Here is a 23,879-nt window from a genome sequence, read left to right as displayed (position 1 = left end):
CATTATGGGAATCCCTGCTCTCATCACTCATCCAAAATCCCATTTTAGTTTTTCCGTAGGTGATCTCCCCCCCCCCCCCCCAGCTCACCCCCCCTCACTCGCTTGCTTACAGTGGCCCTCTCCTTACCTTCTGATAAAGGAGGCAGGAAGTGACAGGCACTATTTGTTATGAGCGGGAGACAGGGGCGACATGCACTTGATTATAAAATGTGGAGACGTGCAGAGGTCGGATAAACAATTTGCCACCGAACTTGGCTGCCCATGATGCACTCTGCTCTCTATATCCTAAGGGAGGTAATGCTTTAAGGGGCAGGTAGGCGGGGAGGTAAGGGGGGGCTCTGGCTGATGGCAGTCGGGCTTCTCTCTCTCCGGGTTAATTCACAGGATGAAAAGCTGCTCGCTGTGATGTGTCATATATCAAAGACAGGGCATCTGTAATCTTTGCTCAAGGGCACAGATAACAGACAGATAGACGTGTGAATGAGATTGGGAGGGGTGGAAGAAAAAAAAAAGCAACTCATCCTTTTCTGCTACCACCACGGAGGAGATAAAAGAAGATTTATGACTCATCTTGGACCACATGCCGGCTGCCCGCTCCATTTTTCAGCCCCTCCAAAAATTGGTAGTGGAAAGCAATCTGCTTGTCAGTGTGTCCATCAGGTGCTTCAAGACAAAATTGGGTCCTTTGGGCTTTCCCCTCCCCCTTCTTTTTCCTTATAGCAGTTTGGTTTTTCATGGCTTCAATAAATATACAATATGTAAGGGTGTAAGGACCTTTTTATCGCAAAGTCTGTTAAACGTGATGGACTCTCCTCTTCTTAGACAGTTCTTGAACTTAATCTTGAAATGCAATCAACTCCAAAGAGTTAGTATTAGTGTGCATGACACATTTAGACGTACACTCGACGGAGAATCACGGTTCTGTACGTACCTTGGTGTCAAGGTTCTGGTTTGGGTCATGTGGAAGAAAGAAATGTGCTGGGGTCAGTAAGGGAACGAAAAGAATAGCGCTAGTTCTGACATTCGCTAGCCAGTGACTGAGTTGCATTGGATTTGTTTCCAGAAGAGAGGTGTGGCTCACTCTCAAGGCAGTTACTCTTTCTGTCCCTTCCCTAATATGTCGTGTGGGAAAGCAGTACAACCCCCATATCGATAAAGCCGAATATGAATACGTGTACTCAATCTTGGCACCCCAAATAAGTACCATGTGTTGAGCTTGTGACAACTTTGTCTATCATCAACGTCAATCCTTATCCGTATAACCCACAGGTGTCAAACTCAAGACCCGGGGACCAGATCTGGCCCGCCACATCATTTGAAGTGGCCCGCGAAAGCAAATCAAACATGTCAACTTTCATGATGCTTGATAAAATCGCGACCAAAATTTCAAATTCTCATTTTCAATGAATAAGAATGATACTGTACGCATTTTCTTGTTACCAAACCCTTCATTATAGTAACTTAAACAATAGGTGAATAAACTGTTATTCTTGACTTCTTCATATGGTTTCAGTCATAACGGCCCTACAAAGAAAACTAAAATCTGGCCCGCAACAAAAATTAGTTTGACACCCGCGCTATAACCCATCCGTGATCCGATTCAGATTTGTAACGAATAATGAAACAATGAAATTCATTTTCTATGAACGTATGGGCTGCCAAGCACGTGCCTGTCTCCTGCGCCAAATCCACCTTTGAGACGACACAATGGCAGTTTAACCAACAATATGTCCTACATGGGGGGGGGGGGGGGGCAATGTATGCCGAGTAATGTAACACATAACCTGTTTTTGCATATTGGCCCGACCTGCTGTTCCTGTCTAGACCAGTCGCCAAACGTGACATCTGCTCCAAGATGAAAACCTTGAATGTCAGCGGTCGGGGGCTGGCGAAAACTGAGTCGTCGTCTGTCACTCTCTTTCAGTCGTCTCTCAAATGACAGTTTGTCACAGTGTGCGCTTGAGGAATAACCGTTTTTCATAATAATACATCAGTCCGAGCCCTTTCTGAAACTTTCTTAGCCGAGGAGGGCGGGGACGGATCAAACTAAATTTTCAACTTAAATAACATGTACTACCATGTCAGTTGGAGATCAAGCAGCGCTAGTGCGGGGACCTAAATCTCAAAGAACTTTTAGGTCATGGTACAGTCAAACCTCTGTTTCCGAACGTCTCTGTTCTCGACCAAATCCGTTTTCGACCAGAAAATTCAAATTTTTACGGCTCGGATTATGACCGAAAGCCGGTTTTCGATAAAACTGAGCAAACCCAAATACGCCACTTGACTCCTCTCGGCTTCCTTGCACGAGGAAGTATCACTTCCTCGTGTAACGTTCATTGTGAGCATACGTGTTGTTTTTTGTGATTTACGCAAATCTAACTGTTTTCATGTTATTTCTGCATAGTGTATTAGCCCCTAATCATGGGCTAATAAAAAATTTCGGATTTCAAACAAATCGCTTTTGAAGCTGTCTTCTGGAACGGATTATGGTCGAAAACCGAGGTATGACTGTACTATGGAGGTGTCATTTGAGGTCCCTGGAACAGTTACGTAAATCAAGTTGTTGACTTAGCAGACGTAGCTTAACTGTAGTAGGTGGTGCTAGAAAGAAGATTTGAAATAAAGCTACCAACCCCCCCCCCCCAAAAAAACCCCAAAAAAACCCAAATAATATTGTTAAATCGGCAAGGTGAATAGCCTGATGAAGTAAACACAAAATACACATATCATATGTAGAATTTCTGAAACCTTTATTATTATAAAGGACGAGAGGGGTGGTATTAAACCTGTCCTCAATAAAGTTCCCTGGAATTGACAAAGCCAAAGCCTAAACCTGCACAACCGTAAGTCGTGGCCCAGGCTTCCAAGTCACTGATGAAAAGTCTCATATTAGCTCACCTGTAGATGATTTGAGAGCGATCATTTTCTCGACTTCATAGCTGAAAATTGCCATTGATTCGCCGGATGACAGATGCTAAGAGGCGCTCCTATTGACGCCGCCAGCCATCGACGCTTTCAGTAAATTCCTCATCTAATTAACATGCCCGAGCCAAATGATACACCTTTTGTATTCTGAGAGGATGTCGATGGATGCGGGCCGCATTGTTCTAGAAGGACTTATTGAGCTGCTTGTCACCGCACCGTGATTTAAGACATAACGGAGAATGTTTCTTTTTGTGTGGCATAATTAAAGCTGCTTTATGGGCTGCACCAAGACCGCTAAGGATGCCAGAGAAGAGAAGATCATGACATTGATAGAACGTAGGATTTTTTTTTTGTCTCCTCCAGTCAATAGTCGTCCACCCTTTTGACACTCTCATTGTTCTCATGCGTTGCGAGGGAATCTTCGACTGAAGCAACGTTAGCCAGACGATTTAGTTTCCGAACAAATTTTTTACCCTCTTGTAACTTTGTGATGGAGGTTTATTGGCGGTTGGAAAATCTTTTCCCAGCAATGCATAGTTTACGAAAGGATTTAGGGACACAAGGTTCCCAAAGTTACAAAGAATGAAGTCACATATGCAGCAGCATCATAATAATTTGTCACGCAGCACAACGAGGCACGCTCAGTTACCGCTGGACTGACTTCTTCAGTGGCTTGCTTTATATAATTATGGCCTCAAGGTATTTTTCATACAAATACAGTATTTACTGTTGGCGTAAGTTTGTGGCAGGTTACGTCAAAGCCATATCATCGTGTCGCGAACCGTGCAACCCCTTGTCGTGGGACCACAATCTGTAGCGCTTTTTAAACTGATTTGATTTGCTTCTGAAGTGCCGGCCATCGCTGACTGTGACGCTCGAAACACATCATTTGGATCGGCTACTTGCCATTCAATTTTGGATAAAGAAAAGCTAGAACGTGCTAGATACGTTTTTACTTATTTATGGCAATCCATTGGGCCTGGTTGAAATGCAGTGAGAGAACCATTTTATTTATTTTCAAAAATAAGGTTGGTTTACATCCAAATTGGACATTTGAGACAACCTAATTTCAAGTTATCACTGTAAATCTGGCAGCAACACTGCAGTAATCCTGTAGTTTACAGTCACTTCTTGGGATAGCGCCTCTTGTGACAGCAATAATCTCCAGCAGTTCACCCCCGTGGACTTCGAAGATATTTGACAGGTTCTCTGCTGCAATTGTACATCTGAACCTGCCAGCGCCTCCGGCAGGTGCCAGAACCTGACACCGACTGAAGGCGCGGGGCGCAATGCGGCTGGTGATGGCGATGGTGGGGAGGGGGGCTCATTGAGGGGGGGCTTCCAAGTAACATGATGCTGGGGTCTTCTGCCTTGTGCCCACAGTGGCCCTCAACCACCACTCAGCGGCTCTGCTGGATAGCTAACGGCTTACATTACTTGACTGTGGGTACAGAAAGCTCATTGTCGGGAGGCACAGAATTCAAGAGGGGTGGGCGGGGGGGGGGGGGGGGGGTAGCGGTGTAATCCTGGCTCTGTCCTGGATCAGTCAGTTCGGATTTCACACAGACCCCACGATCACACAAGGGGGCCCCTGGACGTGAGTTACTGAGGCAGCAACAACACCACTCTCCTTGTAGCTGCAGAAAACAAATATGGTGGCAGTTTTAACCTACTGTTGTTTTGTACGCAGGAAATGACATCAGTCGTGAGATGGTTGATGGTTGTGCACTTCTCAGCGTAGTACGGATTTCTAAAAATCTTGCCCTTATTGATTGTAGAGGATATCCGCCCACGTCAAAGGTTGCCCAGGTCCCATTAAAAGATTTTGCACGAATATCAAAACAAGTATTTTGTTGCCTTGCTACTTGAATTAATTATCTTGCTTTCGAGTGAATCGATGCAAGACAAATGCTAACTTCGGGTTGTCGGACGGAGACAATTCCTTTTAACACGACAGGGAGGGAAAAGTCAGTGTCAGGCGTTCATTTTGACAGCTCAGTCCACGTTTTTTGCTCTTCCAGTTGCACGTGCCACCAGAACCTTTTCTACGACCTCAGAAGCCGTGGAAAATGTCTGGTTGGCTTGCGACATACTCATGCAGCCAACTTCACACACACACACACAACCTCCCTTTTTGAATGACACATTTTTCATTCCGTTGTCAGTTAATAACAATTTCACATGAACAGCCATTAAGGTTGCCCTTGGCTTGTGTGTCCAACTCGTCGTCGTTTCTCCAACTTTTAGCCCATTCAGGCTCATATTGTGCTATTTTTTTTTCATCCGATACCGTCAATGACTTTTCAAGGGTAGTCAAGTCAAGTCCAATGTGAGTCTTTCATTCAATTAGACAACCTCTCCCACGCAACAGAAAAATGACATTGAAATAAATTGATGTAATGACAAGAATCCATCCATGCCCGCAAGACTGAGCGATTTCTGGCTGCGCACTTGGCATGTAATGTGATCTCCGCTGATTCAGTGGAAAACAAATCCTATTTTGCCTCGGTTTTACATACAAGTGTAAGAATGTGTTTTGCATTTAGTGTTCAGGGAGAGAGCTGCGGGGATGGCTGGTGCGTTCGCCGCCGTTGTATGCTACAGAGAGCAGATAATTGCTTCATGGCCGGGGGGGCTTTTGGTTAGCTGGCTAGTTAGCGATCACACGAGCAAGATTTCTGACTCTCTGTGGAGACCAGCATTTCTCCATCAAATGGCTGCAAGAAGTGGGCGGAATAATTTTTTGCACTGCTCATTTTGTTTGTGACCCCTTGCTTCGGTTACAACGCTGTTTACAAGAGCAATTTGGTATTTGCAGAGGTCTTTCTGGAAGCACGGACTTCCAAAACAGTTTCAGATAGAGCCAAGTGGAGAAAAAAAAATGTTTATTGCTCCTCAAGCGTAATATGAGTTTGATGGTATTGTTTGGAATCATTAAGCATTGCCAAAAGCATGTTGGATTGAGAAGGCAGTTGAAAATGGTGCCAATGTTTGTTAAAGTATGGTCTCCTCTTTCATTCTCATTTGTTGTAAAATGAGTCCGATTTTTAAATGCTGTACAACTGTGGAATGTCAAAGTCCAACTAAATCTAGCAAGGCACCGGTTGAAGTCTAATTTGAAGGAATTTAGTTTTTTTTTTTTAGAGTGACATTTCCAAACTTGGTGGTAGGTTTGCAACTAACGATTATTTTGTCGATTAATTGATGAAATATATATATATTTAAAAACATTTTAACCCTTTCAGGGACAGCGGTGACTACAGTGGACAGTTTATCATGTTATCAGGTTACCGGGTGTACAAAAGCGTTAATGTCCATCCCTTCAAAAGCAGGACCTTCTTTCAAATTGTCAGTGCAGACAATGTACATACATTAATTGTGATTCCGTTATTGGTTTAATCTGTAACATGCCGGAAAATAGGCAAAAATGTTCATTGTTTCCCAAAGTCAATGTTTTATTTCGACCCATCACAAAGATAATCAGCCTGATTTGAACGGAGGACTACAGAAATGTGTTGTGTTGTATTATTTTGTTATTCTGTTATTATGACTTCAAGATGGCGCCGCGAGAGTGACTGCCTTCACAGCAGCTCCTATACTTTTTGCTCTTCTACTTTCTTCCTTTCATAACTTTGCTCCTGTATATTGGGGAAAAAAAGGTATCGAAACGATTAATTGATAATCAAAAATATTGATTGGTTCATCTGATCATCAATTAGGTGTCGATTTATCGATTTATTTGTTGCGCCTCTACTTTGTGGTCAATATTCCAAACGGTACTACCTCAGGGGATCCTTGTGATGTGTATTAAGGTACAAAAGGTGGCTATCTAAAGCACCTCTCTGTAAGGATCACCCCTTGCCTGGTGAGCGTCCTTGTTTGAATAAAGACACACATGATTAGAACAGTTTCATGATTTTTGAGGCCCCCTTTTGTTCCTTGGTATCGTAAGGACGTCAGGGCTCATGTTTGCGATGGCAGCGATCCCTCTAAACAAACAACGGCCCGGACTGAGAAGGGAATTCTTTGTCTCTATTCTCTTCACAGAGCCTCCCGGTCCACTGCGAGTTTACATGACCCTTAACTTCTCACTATACAAGATGTGAAGGCATTTTTTTTTTTCGAAGGAGGCCCATAAAGAGGCACTGTTGGCTAGGTCAGAGCAATGGCGTTTACATAAGAAGGCCTTTCTAACTTGAGCTCACGGTCCCTTGACAGATCATGTGAAAGACACCAGGCCGCAGCAGCATTTTTGGCACGCAGAAGCTGAAAGTGGTCACCCAACTTGTCACAAGCAAAAATAACTTTTTTTTTTCTTTCTCTTCTTCTTCTCAGGCTTGTTTATGATGTTTGGAGGTAATTTATATCCTCTAAATCGTCTGTACACTCTGTCCCGTCTGTCAACTTTTGTGCTTGAGTGATGTCGAGTTGTTTACTCAAGCACATCAACTCACTTTTCACTCTCACTTAAGCTGAATGAGCTTCTACCCCCCCCCCCCCCCCCCCCCCGCCCCCCAATCTCCTCTCCCACCCTCCAATATTTCACTGGGCCTTTTTTTGGCATTGTTGGATGTGTCCATCAGCGTGAGTGTTGTTCAAGGACAACAAGACAATGGATTTATTAGGGAGACAGATGAACTTCTTTTCAAATCCTGTCACTCCATCGACTGTCGACAGCGGAGACAGTTGACGCGCCGATGACAGCTGTCACGCTCGTCACGGTCACGTCTGCAAGCACAAACGCCCAGGCCGGTGTGTGTGTGTGTTTGTGTGTGAACAGTGCAACATTATATCGCAGCGGCAGGGCTCTGTTTAACATCATAAAACATTTTTGGATTTTCGCCTGGTGATTCATCTTGCCTTCAGACATAATTTCGGTGTGGGCCCACAGCGAAATATATACTTGGATATATACTGTATACTTGGGGCATTGTTGTGGCTTTGAGCTGAAATAAACAAATCTCGAACGTCCTATTCATGTCCTTCCACCTCTTTCATTTACCAGTAGCAAAATATACTGTACATCATATGAATGCATCCTATAAAAATAAGAAAGCTGGGACAAGAAAGCATCCCCACAGTTCGAGGTTTACGATAAAGGGTAATGAATGAAAAGTGAATTTTATCAGTGAACGATGGAGAAATTGTTCAATGAGTGATAACATATAATGTAATCTTTTACGGATATTAATTTTGGTATTTTGGTTTGACGGAAAACGCATGAGAACTATTCACAATCACAATGAAAAACATGGCTGCTAGTACTACTAATGCAAGGATAATTGACCGATTTGTATTTTGTATTTCGATTTTTACGATTGCACACGTGATTTCCATTCATCCATCCATTGTCTGATCCGCTTATCCTCACAAGTATCGCGGGGGTGTGCTGGAGTCCATCCCAGCTGGTTGCCAGCCAAATGCGGGGCACAGAGAGACGAACAACCATCCACGCTCACACTCACACCTAGGGACAATTTTGAGTGTTCCATCAACCTGCCATGCATGTTTTTGGAAAGTACCCGGAGAAAACCCACGCAGGCACAGCGAAGACATGCAAACTCCACACAGGAAGAATCGAACTCTGCACCTCTGCACTGCGCTAACCACTGGTCCACCGGGCCACCCCCACTAAATATAAAATGCTCAATACATCAAAATGCAATAAAACCTTGTACAAAGATGAAACCCCAATACAGTAACAGATGAGGTCATCGAGCCTGAACCAATCAGTCTGCTCCTCATATGCCAATCAATTGATTAATGTGTTTCTGGCATTCCAATCGACGGCTGAGTGTGCGACCAAGCATGTGCATGAACCGTTTGCTATCCATAGATGAGTTCATATCATACAATACGTTTTTCCTCGTAAACTGTTAAGTGAAAAGTCTGGTCTTTGTGATGTAATAATTTCGTCAGGAACAAAACATTTGGACCGGCAGTAGCAATACGGGTGCAGCCTAATGTGCAACATTAGTGAGTTGAACAACCCTCATCTGTTCTAATCTTTGCATCTAATGAAGGAGACCATAATAAAAGGTTACTGTTGATCAATAGCCGACACAAACACAATCCATCTGCGGGAAAGATTAATAAATGATGGTTTCATCCAAAGCGTAGCGACGCATTCTCCAGTTTTGCTGATTTATTCTGCCGCTGCATATTAACGCCACATGTCCCCGTTTTGTTTTTTTCATTTTTTTTTTTCATCAAGCACTAATTGAGTGTAGGATTTTGCTGAAGTGTATTATCCATTACTTGCGCAAGGACATTGATGAATGGAAATGGCTTTCCTTTGTTGAATGGACTGGACACTGTTGCCGGCCAAGTAATGATCCAAAGCACCGGATCAATAAAGCGTTGGAATAAAAAGATGAAATCCTGCTTTTCTCAGTGATTATACGCTCAATGGCTGAATTTGTTTGGTTAAAATGAAAATCCAACTTTTTCTTTCTCCCCCCCCCTTTTTTTTTTTTAAATTCCACAACCCAAAATAAGCATCCTGAAGATTTCTTCTCTGCTTCACGGCCTCAAGCCCATTAAAATTCTTCTGAAGTTTTGTACATATCACTACATCAAATGCACATGAATTATGAATGTCTCACATAGCAATCTAGCCTGCGGGTTCCCTTGCAACTGATTTGGTGTCTATGAACTTTGTTGTTACAAGGACCGCAGAAAATTGGAGTAATTTGCTCTCCCCCGTGATTGATCATTCGTAGCTCATAACGCCGAGCACGGCGCGGCAAACATCTCTACCTTCTTGTTTTACGACCATGCGCCCATTTGTTTCAACCTTTTGAATGTCGTTGACGTCCGATCGAAATATTCGGGTGCGAGAAGGACTTTGTCACCAAAAACGTGGGCACGCATTCAAAACCAGAAATGACTTCTGCATATTCAAGACACAGTTGGCTGACAAGGTTAGCTATAATTTTGTCGCTTCAACAGCAAATGTAAATGCGGTAAACATATAACTCTTAACATGAGGAAAACATTTTGGTGAAGGAAGTGCTTAGGCTTCAAATAAAATGCTGCTTGTCCGAGTTTAGTAGGATTTTGCACCAAAAAGGTTATGGAGCAAGCTGTTTTTTGATTGTTGTTGTTATTATGATTATATAAGTGCAGCTCAATGAATGGCATGTATAAAAGGCTCCAAGACATTGATATTATTGTAAGTATTGTTTTTTTGCATCGACCACGCCTTGCCTGGTACGACCGTGCCGCCTCATGGCATCCATCCATCCATCCATTTCCCGATCCGCTTTATCTTCACAAGGGTCGCAGGGGTTGCTAGAGCCTATCCCATCCGTCTTCGGGCAGTAGGCGGGGGACACCCTGAACCGTTTGCCAGCCAATCGCAGGGCACATAGAGACGAACAACTATCCGCGCTCACACTGATGCTTAGGGACAATTTGGAGTGTTCAATCAGCCTGCCATGTATGTTTTTTTTGGAATGTGGGAGGAAATCAGAGTACCCGGAGAAAACCCAGGCAGGCACCGAGAGAACATACAAACTCCACACAGTAAGGCCGGAGCCGGAATCGAACCCGGTACCTCTGTACTATGAGGTCGACACCGGGCCGCCCCGCCTCATGTCATGTGACCGTGTAATCGTGAATGATGACACTGCGTTCCCCGCGCATAAGCGTCTCAGTCGTCAGGAAACGAAAGCAGATTCATTGAGTTCGGCGTTTTCAATTTGTGAAGTTAGCGGACTTCATGACCAAAAAACCTCCGATCTGTCTTCTGTCTTCTACCATCTACCATCTGTCATTGATTATCCGATTATCTGTCACCTATCATTTATCAATCCATCATCCATCAGCTGTAAATTGCCCTTTACAACCTCAGTAAAGAACCTCAATTCAAGATCACAGCCGCCTGACCAATACGCCACCCTTTGCCCTGCATACACCCAAACTGATCCAGTGAAACAACGATATTGCAGAAAACTTCATTGATTTCAGGAGCTCAATGAAAATTGATGCGTCAACATTACCACTCAGCAAAGACGGCTTATCGCTTGAGTGTGATTAATTCCCAATCATGTGTTTTGGCAACAACATGGACACACCTCAGTGGTGACTCAAGCATGTGACAACGAGTTACTATTAATATAAATGTGACTGGCGGCAACGCTTTCGCTTCCGAATATGCGAGTATACCCTCAAATATAACAGAAGCACGAGTGTGATGCACGCCTTGAAAAGGACGTCGCTAATCCTAGCTGATGAGCCGCCTTAAATTGTCACGTCAGCAAATTCTCCTTGAACAGTGAAGACAGATGGTCTGTCTGGGGGGGAAAAAAAGGATGAACACGATGAACATTGTTATTGTAGTTGTAATTATCACTTTAGCGGTGACGACAAAAAAAAATCTCAAATTGTTCAACTCCGACATTATCAACAAAAAATTTGGGGTGAATCAAAAATTTCAATCAACAAACTGAGAAAATTTTCAATTGGGCGATTCAACAAAACATTTTAAATTTGACTTTCCTGCATTTCACAACAAAGAAATATTTTTTTTCAGAAATAACTGTCCCTTGTTTTGTTCCCCAACTTAAAGATATACTGTAAGTTAAAAAAATATAATACATTTTGGGGGGGAGAAAAATAGATTGTTTTGTTGTGCTCGCTAACATAATTGCCGTAAATGTCAATATTGTTTATATTTAAAGTTGTTCCAATTTCAACGACTATTTTAGTTACCGGTACATTTTTTTACATTGTATACAGTAATCCCTCACTATAACATGGTTCATCTTTCACGGCCCTGCTCTTTCAGTTTTTTTGTTTGTTAGTTTTTTTTGTTGTTTTTTTTCTTTTTTTAGTGCGTCGTGGTCTGTATCCTGATTGGCTAAGGGACTGTAGAGTAATGTCAACCGTCTACGCGCCACATTGTTGTATAGCGTGCCAAATTTTCGCCATGACAAAACCCACAATGTCGACAAAACACTGTGTACAGTATTTCTAAAAACTCACGGGTGTTTGTGAATTTTTTTTTTTTTTTTTTTAATGGGGCCTGAAAAAAGGTTGAATTGTTGGTTTTATTCAATGCATTCTTGTATTATCTACATAATAAATGTAAGAAATGAAGAGAAGTACTTCACGGATTTCACTTGTTTTTTTTGAGGGGAAAAAACAAACAACTACTGTGTGCCACTTTTGGAGCATTCACCTATCGAAGTTCCACCAAAGTTACTTACTATTTAGTAAATACATCCCCGTATTGTCATGTCTTTGTCGATGGGATCCTATTTCTTGGTTTTCTTTATCCGACTGGGTCTGTATCCAAGGACATCTGTCTGTCTGTTTTCACTCACGACCTTCTAAATAACAAACTGACTGCGCTCATGCGCCCCCAGAGTGTCACTGAACTCCCATTCCCAGGCTCTGTGAAGCGCAGGCTCGGGGTCCCGCCGCGTGACTCGCCGTCTGCTCCGGCCATCCTCTTCTTTTCAAGCTTGTAAGCAGCTGCACATCAAAAGGAATATGATTGATCGGGACTGCACCATTGACCTGTTTATTCAAGTGAACATTTTTGGGCCCGAAGCTTCATTCTTATTTATTTTCAGTTTTTCCTTTCCTCTATCATGTGGTTCTGCAGTGGCTCGACATGGGTCATTACCAAACTAATGTTGTAAATGGGATGTATCAATTCTTGTATGATGTATATGTAACGAAAACCTCAACTACAGCCTGTTCTTTTGACGCCAATATATTTATGTCTGGTGTTTGTAAACAAACGTACAAAGACGAATACCCCTTGTTCTCTATAAATGATTAGAAATCATTTCATCGCAGTACTTGAGAAATAACTTATTCATAAATATATGTATGTATGAGTGTAGACTCATTGTACAATATGCACGTCATTCCATTGTGGAAGTTCCCAAATCTTAACTCAAGACGGTGCAACTTCCTCATGGTTTGGTCTCCTCAATGGAAACCATGTGGCAAGAGACATCATTTGTTCACCTCTCATCACAATCGTGAGCGATGGCTCATCAGGTGCTCTCATTCAGGATGATGAATTGTAGCCAAACACACGTTTGTCCCCCAAAACCTGCTGAGCGGATCAGCATCATTAGGCATGAGGAATAGGAGAGAACCTCATGGAACGTGAATGCAGATAACAGATGTTTCAGATCTCCGGCAGAATCCTTCAAGATGAGGGTGATCCTTGTGTTCGACGAGCAAAAAGAATATCGCAGGAAATCCAAGAGCACAGGTCCTTTGTCTGCGTAATGTCTTAGAGCCGGATCAAGTTTTGGGAACGCGTTCTTGCCACGGCCTCGATTGGGTGGCCAACATTCAGGCAGCTTGGCTCTGTTGTATTGGAGCTCCATCTTTTTCAGCCTCGTGTCATCTTCGAAGCAGGCCCGGCGCGAAAGCCTCAAACGTGAATAATGCTTCGGGTCTGTAGAACCCCAACACACATAAATCTTAATAGAACTTCCCGGTTTCCTGTGTGCTGTTGCAGACCCCCCCCCCCCCCCCCCCCCAACCTCCCTGATGCTGAGTTTCCAGCATTCTGTGATGAAACCTTAGTGACTTAAATTTGCAAACCGGATTACACGCATAAAGCGCTTGCGAATCAATCAAAAACATGTCAACAATGCTTAGCCTTGTGCGATATGCAATTCATCATTCAGAAGATTGCGCGGCGGAAGCGGGCTAACAAATAGAGTCGGATGGCTTGCGTTAGACCCGTTTTTTTTGTGTTTGTTTTTTTTAAGCGTCTGACGAGTGCATTTGTCCTCCCGTGTCAACTAAATTGGCAGTGAGTTTGTTAGCAGGAGACTGGTCGAGGCGTTTCACATCACGTTGGATGTGAAAATCTACGCTTGTTGTTCTGAACATTTGTCAAAACGCAACAAAGACAAGAGAGAAATTACGTTACAGCAGAGGACTAGTGTTTAAAATGACAGACTGTCATTGTTTTTGGTGGTGCTGAGGCATCATGTGGAAAACACCGTGGACCAATACAAGCCGCGCCTGGCGTCATGTCATCAAACTCCAGTGGTATCTTCAATTTGAATGGTTTGGAACGGCCAATGCCGTTTCAGTTCATGTCGATAAAGTGCATGAAATGCCTCTTGCTGCTTTGCCTCATTTGAACTCAAGAAAAAAAATGAAAGACCGACAAACAAATATGTAAACAAGTCGATATTAAAATGTCTTGAAATAAATTGCCTTCAAATTAGGTTTTTTAAAATGAAGGCCTCAAATAGCACCCAGAAAAAAAAAATACTCTTAATCTTTAAAGCCACCTTTTTTAAAGAACTGCGGCACAGACACATCCATCCATCCATTTTCTGAACCGCTTTTATCCTCACAAGGGTCGCGAGGCATGATGGAGCCTATCCCAGCTGTCTTCGGGCAGTAGGCGTCGGACACCCTGAACCGGTTGCCAGCCAACCGCAGGGCACACCGAGACGAACAACCATCCGCGCTCACACTCACTCCTACGGACAATTTTCGATCCAGCCTGCCGTGCATGTTTTTGGAATGTGGGAGGAAACCGGAGCACCCGGAGAAAACCCACGTGGGAGAACATGTAAACTCCACACAGGAAGGCCGGAGCCGGGATCGAACCCACGATCTCTGCACTGTGAGGTTGACACGCTAACCACTCGCTTACCGGGGCATCCTTTTGTAGAATATGACACATTTTTTAAAAGGTAAAACTTTCTGTCAAAGCAAAAGGAATGCAAGAACAATGGAAACAACAACAGCTCTATCAACAAATGTAATCAAGTAAGATTACATTTGATAAAAATTTTAGAATTTTTTTTTTTGTTGTTGTTGTTGTTTTTTTTTTTTAATGATACCATCTTGCTTGGAAATAACCATGTCCTATCACTGATGAGCTATTATTAAAACAGGCCAGCAGGCTTCTCATTAGATGAATATTGATCCTAAATCAACCCTCTCCTCATGATTATTGAATTTAAATGAAATTTATGATCTTCAGAAAAGTCTTGCACATGGCTTTCTGAAATCTGTTTTTAATGCTTCCGCGAAATTATTGATGTACTTTGGAATTCACGTCAGTGTGTGCTTTTTCTGGCTTTTTTTTTTTTTGTTGATGTGTGATGTTTATGGTGTTGTCAGGACATAAATGCAGAATCTCTACTTACTTATTTATTCATCGAATTATTTATTTAGTTTTAGATGACCCTGAGCTGCTTCATTTTTTATTTATTTTTTTTAATGCTAAAATCCTCCAAACCGACTTTGATGTGGAGGAAAATATACAAATATAGCTCCCGTACGGCGAGATCTTGAGATTGGCTTTGCGTTGGTATGACGCGGCCGGTTATTGACACTCGGAGAGACGTCTTGCTTTGATATATCCGTCCATGCCTCCGGGCTGAGGCCTTGCCGTCATCCCGGCCAAAAATGTGGGCTGCTTTCACATTCATCACTCAACATAACTGGCAATATGTCACCTTTTGAGGTGCAATTAGAGCGCAGGCAAGGAGGTCTTTTCTCCACTCGCATTCAATGTTCATAAGCGCGAGAACAAATCAAGCCTAATTAATGTCCCACAGACTAGCTTGTTATTTTACCAACGTTGCTGTTTTCATTAAGGTGCCCTTAATGAAATAATCTCTTTGAACATTTATTGAGATTATTACCTGAGAACCTGGTTTCTCAAACGATGCACATTACTCAAGATTCACTTTTTCTGCATCGTCTTTGAATTTGTCTTTTTTTTTCCTTCTATTTTTAAATCACTTGCTTTTCGTACAACTTGCATTCACTCACCTGGTTGTTCTGCCTTCTACATTCCAAAACGATTCATGTTAGGTTCATCGCAGACTCTAAATTTTGTGAATGTGAGTGTGAATGGTTGTCTACATCCAACTCATGGCATAAATTAGAGAATCACCAGTCTCAGAGGAGGTTCATTCACTTGTATGATTTTTTTGAGGAAAAAAAAGAGGATTTAGGACATTCCATAAAATTAAAGTCAATTCAAATGGCAACTTTCTGGTTGTAAGAGACACAAAAATAATTCAAGAAAAAAAATGTGGTAGTTAGTGACAGTTACATTTTTAGACGAAGCAGAAAGGAGAAAAAAAAATTAGAATCGCTCAATGAGGTGGAAAAAAAATGGAATCACCCCATAAATTTACCAAACTAACACTTCCATTAGATTAGATCTGGCCATTAGTCTGCAGTTAAAAAGAATCCCATGGGGGATCCCACAATCAGAATTTATTCTTTTACATCACATGTTCTACAATTATTCGCCCTCCTGTTAATGCTTTGTACCACCCCATTTTGTCAAACAAAACGGCACCTAATCTGCTAGAGTAATTCCGAATTTGGGAGAATATAGAAAAAAGGATCTTCGACCATCCCTCTTTGCACAGTCTCTGTAAATCATCCAGCGACCTAGGTCCTCTCCTCCGCACTCTTGTCTTTAGCTCACTTCACAGGTTTTCGGTGGGGTTGAGGTCTGGGGACGATGGTCTTGGGAGGAGCTCTCTTCTGTGTCTAGTGAATACCTACAACTTTCACGATGAGAGTATGCTTCTGCAATGAATAGTGAATTCATTTTAAGGCTTTTAACACTTTCACCGGAGGTGCCAATAATCATGGAGGGGGCTGTATTGCCCTGACTATTGACCAGTCCAGGGTGTACCCTGCCTCTTGCCCAAAGAAGCGATAAGATCAAGAGAAAAAAGACGATTATAACCACAGGCTCAATAATGTGTTCTCTAAGGCTACTGAGGTTCAGTCCGTCAAGTAGTGGAAGTACAAGCTTCTAAATAACGCAACGCAGCTCCAAATTCCATCCGATTAGAGGCAAGTTCGATGATAGCGACCCGGTGAAATTGGTCATCAGGCTAAATAATGACCCAATGAACTGATAAAACGCAACGTTGCCGGCCATCATAAATCAAGTGAGAAAAAAAAACACTTGCTGGCGGAAGTGAGTGGAATTAGAAGTCCATGCTCCTATTAATTATGTTGCTTTGCCAGGACGACAGTGTTATAAATCAATTGTGAGGGGCCTGCCATCTGACGAGACTGCCCAGCGAGTCTCATTGCCTGCAAATGGCTTTGTGTGTCCCCGCTAATTGTTTCTTAAAGCACCTCCACCTTTTCAAGGTGATGTGCACAGTGAACCATATTTGTAACTTTGCTGGGTATTCAAACTACTCATTCTAGTGAATGATGAGTGACGTCAACCATTGCTGTTTTGCTCTTTGGTCAAGCAGACGTATCATTCTAAATTTTGAATATAAATGGCTAGAAATGACAACAAGAAAGACACATGCTCAAGTTAGCCTACCCAAATGCTGTGCCTTAGCTGTGTACGCTGCAGTACGTGCCACAGGCTCCACTACCATTGCAGTTGTTATTTGTTAGCATGTCTCTTGCGTTCAGTTTGCGGTAGTTTTCCCAGATGTGACATGAAAAAAAAAAAAAACAATCCTATGCGATCGTCCAAAATCAATTAGAAGAGAAGAAAAATAAGGATAAAGGTCTCAAATCGATGAATTGAAAGCATTGGTTGTCTTTTTAATCTTTTTCAAGTTCATTAAGTCAAAATCATCATTCAAGCATCACAAAATTGCCAACAATTTGTTTAATGATTAAAAGCATTCCAGTATTTCCGTGAGCGACCTACAAAGGTTTGAAATCATTTTTATGGCAACCGCGGCGTGTCTTTTGCACATCAAACAAACAATACCAATATACAAGGTTGTATGCATGCCAGGCCACTAGTTGGCACTGTTTCATCATCAAGTGCAGTGTAAATGCTTTTAGATTCCACCCCCCCAGCATCAAAAATACATCGAGCGACACATGACGTCATCTCATAAAAAAATGCTGTTGACCGGTGTTATGAATGGTAATGTGTGCAGATCACTACAGACATTTTTTTCGAGTCGCCGTTAGCTGAAAACATTTTTGCTCTGACCAACCAATCAGAGAAACAAAAAAACACTGACATCATCGAGGTCCGGCAGGCTTACAAATTAAAAGATCTGATTGGTTGAAGAAAGAATCCCTGGCCCTGACCACCACTACTGCTTCCACCAAAAAAACAGAAAGTGTATTTTTATCCAGATCTGCACCAAAATCGAATGGCTTCTTCCACAATTATTTTCACATCCAGCATTCCCTCACATTAAATCACCTCAAATATTATAATGTCACATATCAATGACACTGGGTGCCCCTCTGATATTCCTTGTCCTCCCTGTATGCCCTCAACTGTGTGCATGCGTGTGCTAAAGTCCCCAAGAAACCATTTAGGCGTTAGAAATGGAGCGCGGCCGGGCCTCAGGTGTCCTTGTCACACTGATGAATCACATAGAACACATATTAAACCTCCCTCCTGTGAGAGAGAAAGAGAGAGAGGGAGACCTCTGTTTGACTATCCCTTCACAAAAAAAAAAAAAAGAGATCAAGTGAAAGAAAGAGGGTGAAAAATATAAATATGACTATGTTGAGCACATAAAGGCTGACCTGTCGCAGAGAAATAGATTTATTGGATTCCCTGACATTTTAGTTGTGGTCGTTATGTTATATTTATGGGGGAATTGCCGGAGCCTCTCATTATGCTCTCCTAATTTATTTTACATACTTTTATGGCTGCTTGTGCTCAGCAGGCCTTTACAGCAGCTGTTATTGGGAAAAAAAAACGAGAAGGGGGTTGGGAGGTGGAAGGCAAGCAGCTATCGATCATGATTTACATGTTTATTTCCAACAATGTGATTTATTGGATGTTGTTTTCTTGTTTTGGGGCCCATGCTGCCTCTCAGGTAGGAATTGTTTTATGGTGCTCGGTGCATTCGCTTTCAGCAGTTTTCGTGCAGCCTGCGCAATAATGGCAGGAGGAGAAGTGCTTAGGTTCACACATCGAGGCGTCATTTCAAAGAAAAAAAAGACAATCTTGTTGCGACTTTTCCAGACGACACATAAATCATCATCAGGCTAAAACAGGCCTGAATTATAATCCCCCAACAGTTATTTAGAGAGGAATTTGATCTGAAATTATACGGTGGAAAGTCTGATTTCTGTCTCCTGTCGTATTTCTGTTTTTGTTGAAAGTTTTAACGTCACGCCATGTTTTGAAAAACATCGTCGACGCCGCATTGTTTGTCAAGTTTATGTCAGACAATGAAATCAAACCACTTTTGATGCGCTCAGTCGTGTCCCAAGATTGTTCCACAGCTGGAGAACGAGTAATTAACAGCGGAGATGAAGTGGTTACGAGGTGCTTCTTATTAAATTAGAGCCTTAAAAAAAAAAAAAAAAGAGGCGCTCGATATACGCTTATGCAGCGCCGAGCGTCACCCAGCGTGAAATTTAGTGTTTCCAGGATATTTAACATTAAGACACAGTTAAAATTAATTCTACGTGCAATTCCTCCTAAAGAAAGCTGACAAGTAATGTCAATAAATCGTGCTTGGGCAGAGATGGGGGGAGGCGATCATAAATCTGCTGCGCCAGGGTCCGCCCCTCAGAATGGCCGTCAGGGGTCGAATGGGGGTGTGAAGCGCCACCGTAGGAATGAGGAAGATGGATTTGTCGGCCAGGGAAGGGGAAAGGGTGATTTGAAACCGCGGACACTGATTGGTAGAGATGAGGCGCGGGTGTCCTTGCGGTGACATTCAGTGACTGATATTTGTTTGGCTTTAAATAATACCATGGACAGGACCCCAAGAGTGATGGCCACCGGGCTGGCTGACATTGCAGCCCGTGCCAAGGTGAGTGACTTCAGGACGCTTCGTCTCCCACTGCCGTGCCCTTCATCTCTCTGTGGCTGTCGCCGGCCTGTCAATACGCATCCACTTGTCTGATGGGTGCGTCTGAGCTGACATGCCGGTGTCTTTATTTCCACCAGCAATCCTTTTAGACGCGGGCTCGGTGATCAGTCATGCCGCTGACAAGCAGCTCAGGCCTCAGCACCTCGCGTCCTCGCCTCCTTGTGACGCGATGTCATTGCGCGGTAGGAGCACAGTGAGGGCCGCGGCGGGAATTCAGCCTGATGACTGATGTGCCTTTTTATTATACCTGTACCTGAAACACATCGGATGGAACATTGAAGTTTTTGTTTCTTCTTATTATTTTTTTGTGATATAGCCAGGGATCACTATACATTAACAATCAAGCTAGTGATAGCTAAGTGACTTTAAATAATTTTGAATCAACCTGACAGTTTAAATATTCAAACTGCTTCCCTCGACTCATGAGAAACTTTCAAGTGTTGAATTCACAACAGCTTATCATTTGCTGTCGTTGCTGGATGGTTCTTGGGTGCGGATTAGCAGCCGAGTGTGAATGGTTTGGTTACGGTGTTGTTGAAGGCTCTTTGGAGAGGGAAAACCGAAAAAAAACCCCATAAAACAACTCTGCTCACAGTCTGTGTTGGAGCTACCGTCCTCTTTAATCAGCGTGACTTTGCTGACTCTCAAATTAGCAGCGGGGTCGAGTCAAATTTGGATCTGCAGATTGAACAGATGACAAACTGCAACAAGCAATATGGTCGTTGAGGGACATCTGTGCGGTGTATCAACTCTCATATCTTTGGCTCCTTGAGACAAGAACCACAGTGACCTTTCTGAAGACCTGAGAGTTGACGTCGCCGGCTAAGCTTATGAACCGATGAATCCCAGTTTTTACTCTACAGGTCAGATGGCAGAATGCGTGTAGGATGTCACATGGGTGAGAGGTTTGTGGATGGAGTGACCCATAGTGGTGGCGGGGTTTTGGAATTGCCAGGGCTACGTTACGCCTGCTCTTTTTTTGCAATATTTGATAGAAGTGGGCCTACCTAGTAAAAGTCATAGATTGGTTGATTTTGAAGGGTGAGGGGTATTTTTTGTGTGTGTGTGTGTGCATGTGGTGCATGTGTGTGTGCATGTGGTCTGGTTATCATACGCCACATGGACCAGTTTGAGCTTTTGGAATGTGGCGTATATGTAGACGATTCACTCTCATTTTATTTTGCACAGCAGTAACTTCAACGACAATATCATGAGTCAGAATTCCTATTTTCCATGCTGCACACAGCATCCAATTAGCATCTCTGCTTGCTCTAAGGTAAATGTAAGGTAATTACCGACAAAGTATAAGGCAATTTGGCTTTGTTAGGCGATATCCAATGGCAATTAGACACTTTTAATCTCAAAAACCTTCTTGTTCTCATTTCACTGAGAAATTTAGATGTCACTTGTGCAGCATGGCTCGATAACAAATACCAGGAACTCCATATCATGTCGACATGAGTGAACTGATCCTATATTAAGTCCAATCAGTTATTCTCAGTTTAGAGGTGGCTCATGAGCCCTCAGTGTATTCTTAGATATTACTTTGTTCGCATCCTTTAGAATTGATGATCTGGTTCCACATTACTTGCTTGTCAAAATTGATTTAATTTTCCTCATTTGGCCCATGAATTGTTGTCAAAGATCAAACTGTACATACACTACTCAGAAAAACTTAATACAGTCGAACCTCGTCACAAGGTACTTCGAGGGACATGACGAATCTGTACGTTATAACGGTTGTTCGTTGTCACCATTTTCAATAAAATGGCCGCCAACTACGATGTACAATACAGAATGAACATTTATAGATGTAAAAACGTGACAACATGATTTTGTTGCCATTACAGATGATTGTCGTTAACTTTGCCAAATCGGAGTCTCGGCTGAGCTTCGTCTTGGAGACTCCAGTTCGAACGTGAGAGACAGACAGCGGGATTTACTTCTGTTTACCACACACGTTTCAGACCGGGTGCTCAGGACCGCGCCGTGCCTCCAGAAGTACAGCAATGTACGAGTTGATCAGTGGCACTGCTAAGCAATGGAGGGGAATCCCTTGCTGTACACTTTGTTCGGAAGCAAGGTAGCGGCGGTGGTTAACTTCCCATGGCTCATTGTAACGAAGACCTTTTCACTATTTTGTGGGAAAAATCTAGTTGTTATAATAAAGTTTACGTTATAAAAGTATTTTTTGTAAACAAAATCAGCCAATTGAAAACGAATGCCATGAAATCGGGGCTTTGAAATGTGAACGTTGTAGCGATGAAAACGTCAACGGGCTACGTTGAAATGAGGTTCGACTGTATTAAGCTTTATTCACCCGAACGGCCAACCCAGCTAACTTTTCGTGAGTAGCATATAAAATCCTATACTCAACAAAAAGGCTGACGTGTGGTCCCGCCGCGTGACGGTCTGCTGGCTGCTGCGCCATTGAGCTATAGCACTGAGTGCATATAATTACAAGTAATTGGCAAATAGTAGGCTCTGACCAAACAGAAATTGCTTCATTATGTCTAATTAACACCTCCTTGACTGTAGTTAATAGCTGGTGTTTGATAATGGAGGAGCAAAGTTGTCAGCCTGGAGACAAGCTTGAGCCATCTGGATGCTTGATATAACCATATGCCGGTTTGAGCCTTGCTTTGCTTTGCTTTGCTGGCGCTAAAGCTGTCACAGCCACTGATAGTTGCAGGTGTATGCAACACGATGCCGCACTGCACCAGGTGTAAGTGCAACAGTGCACGAAAACATTTAAAGAGTCAAGCGATTGTTTTCAATCTCTAAATTTGAAAACAACACAACAAGAGCAAACCACTCTCGGTTGTGAATTGTCATCTTGCCGGATTAATACAAAATCAACTATACGTGACTTACTTTTTTGTGTGTGTGTGTTTTATGATAGGGATTCTGCAGGTAACACAACATGAAAGTTGGTCCTGGCTGGTCCACCAATAGTTTCAGGTGATGGATTTGTGAGGTAGTGAGGGCAATGTCAGTCAAAAAGCAGATACCAGTAAATGCCATTAGGAGCAAAATAGGGTTCTTAAGCACCTCGGGAATGATTAGAAACAGAAGGCTCCCCGCTGTAAATTGGAGAAATTACACAGCACTAAAATTGTCTCTCTGTCTCTGTTAATTAGCAGCACACACAATATGAAATTAGCAATGACGCAGCCGGAACAAGATAAATAGTCTCTTACACGGAAAGAATAAAGTCAAGACTTTCCGTATGTTGCATTTGTCACGGTTAATTGTGAGATCAATTAAAATCGGGGCATAATGATGATTTATAAGTATTTGCGTATCATTTGGTATTCATTAAGTTGGCCAGACACACGCTGGGATCAGCTTGTTAATTGTGTTGCGCCTCTGTTGAGGGGTGGCTTTTGAATGCAATTGGTGTAAAGTTTACAAACTTGCTTTATCTTCACTCAAATACACCACAGCCTACTGTTGCTGTAACTCTGAGTGTCTGCCTCAAGGTGAGCTATGTAGCCTACTTGTAATAGCATGCTAACTCGAAACTGTCCATCGGCGTAGATGTGAGTGTGTATAATCGGTTATCTACAGTATATGTGCCCTGCGATTAGTTGTCAACGATTCACCTTTAGTCAGCTGGTGTCGGCTCCAGCTCACCTGTGGTCCTAATAAGGACAAGCAGAATAGAAAATGGATGGATAATGACATGCTATTTTTAGCTGGTGAACCAAAATACTTATGTCACTTGAGGGACAGGAGTCCTAGCTATGATTTGTGGTGCTGCGAGGCTAGGCCATGGCCTTATGTATGAACGGACTAACAATGCCGCTTACTCGTCGCAGCGAAAAGTGAAGCCACTGCGGCCATCTTACGTTGCCACTCTCTAAGTGTGGCTAACTTCAATACATTGTTTTCTCTGCGGCGTTGTCACATTATTTTCTGTCTCTGCGGCATGTTGTCAGAACCATGAACAATGAAATGAAAGAAAGTGTCATCGGGGAAAAAAATGGAAACGTAACTTCTGTATGTCATGATTCACTACACTGAGATAATACAAAAAGTGAAGTTTGTTTTTTGGGACGCTCTCATTACTTTGTACAGGGATCGTGGCGTGAAACATACATTGTGTCAGGTCCATCAATAACAGTGTTTTCAGTGCAAAAATAACAG

At 42.7% G+C, this 23,879-nt stretch overlaps 1 protein-coding gene across 3 annotated transcripts in view; it reads left to right on the top strand.

Moving 5' to 3' along the window:
* The window catches only part of lrmda (leucine rich melanocyte differentiation associated), a 314,281-nt gene that overhangs the window by 158,231 nt on the left and 132,171 nt on the right, over positions 1-23,879 (top strand). The gene's annotated exons all lie outside the window — the stretch shown is intronic.

Source organism: Hippocampus guttulatus, chromosome 10, assembly GCF_054856545.1.
Source record: "Hippocampus guttulatus isolate MCC_2025c chromosome 10, RoL_Hgut_1.0, whole genome shotgun sequence".
NCBI classification, from domain to species: Eukaryota; Metazoa; Chordata; class Actinopteri; order Syngnathiformes; family Syngnathidae; genus Hippocampus; species Hippocampus guttulatus.
The sequence above is the reverse complement of the archived record's forward strand: the minus strand, read 5'-3'. Positions and strand labels throughout refer to the sequence as shown.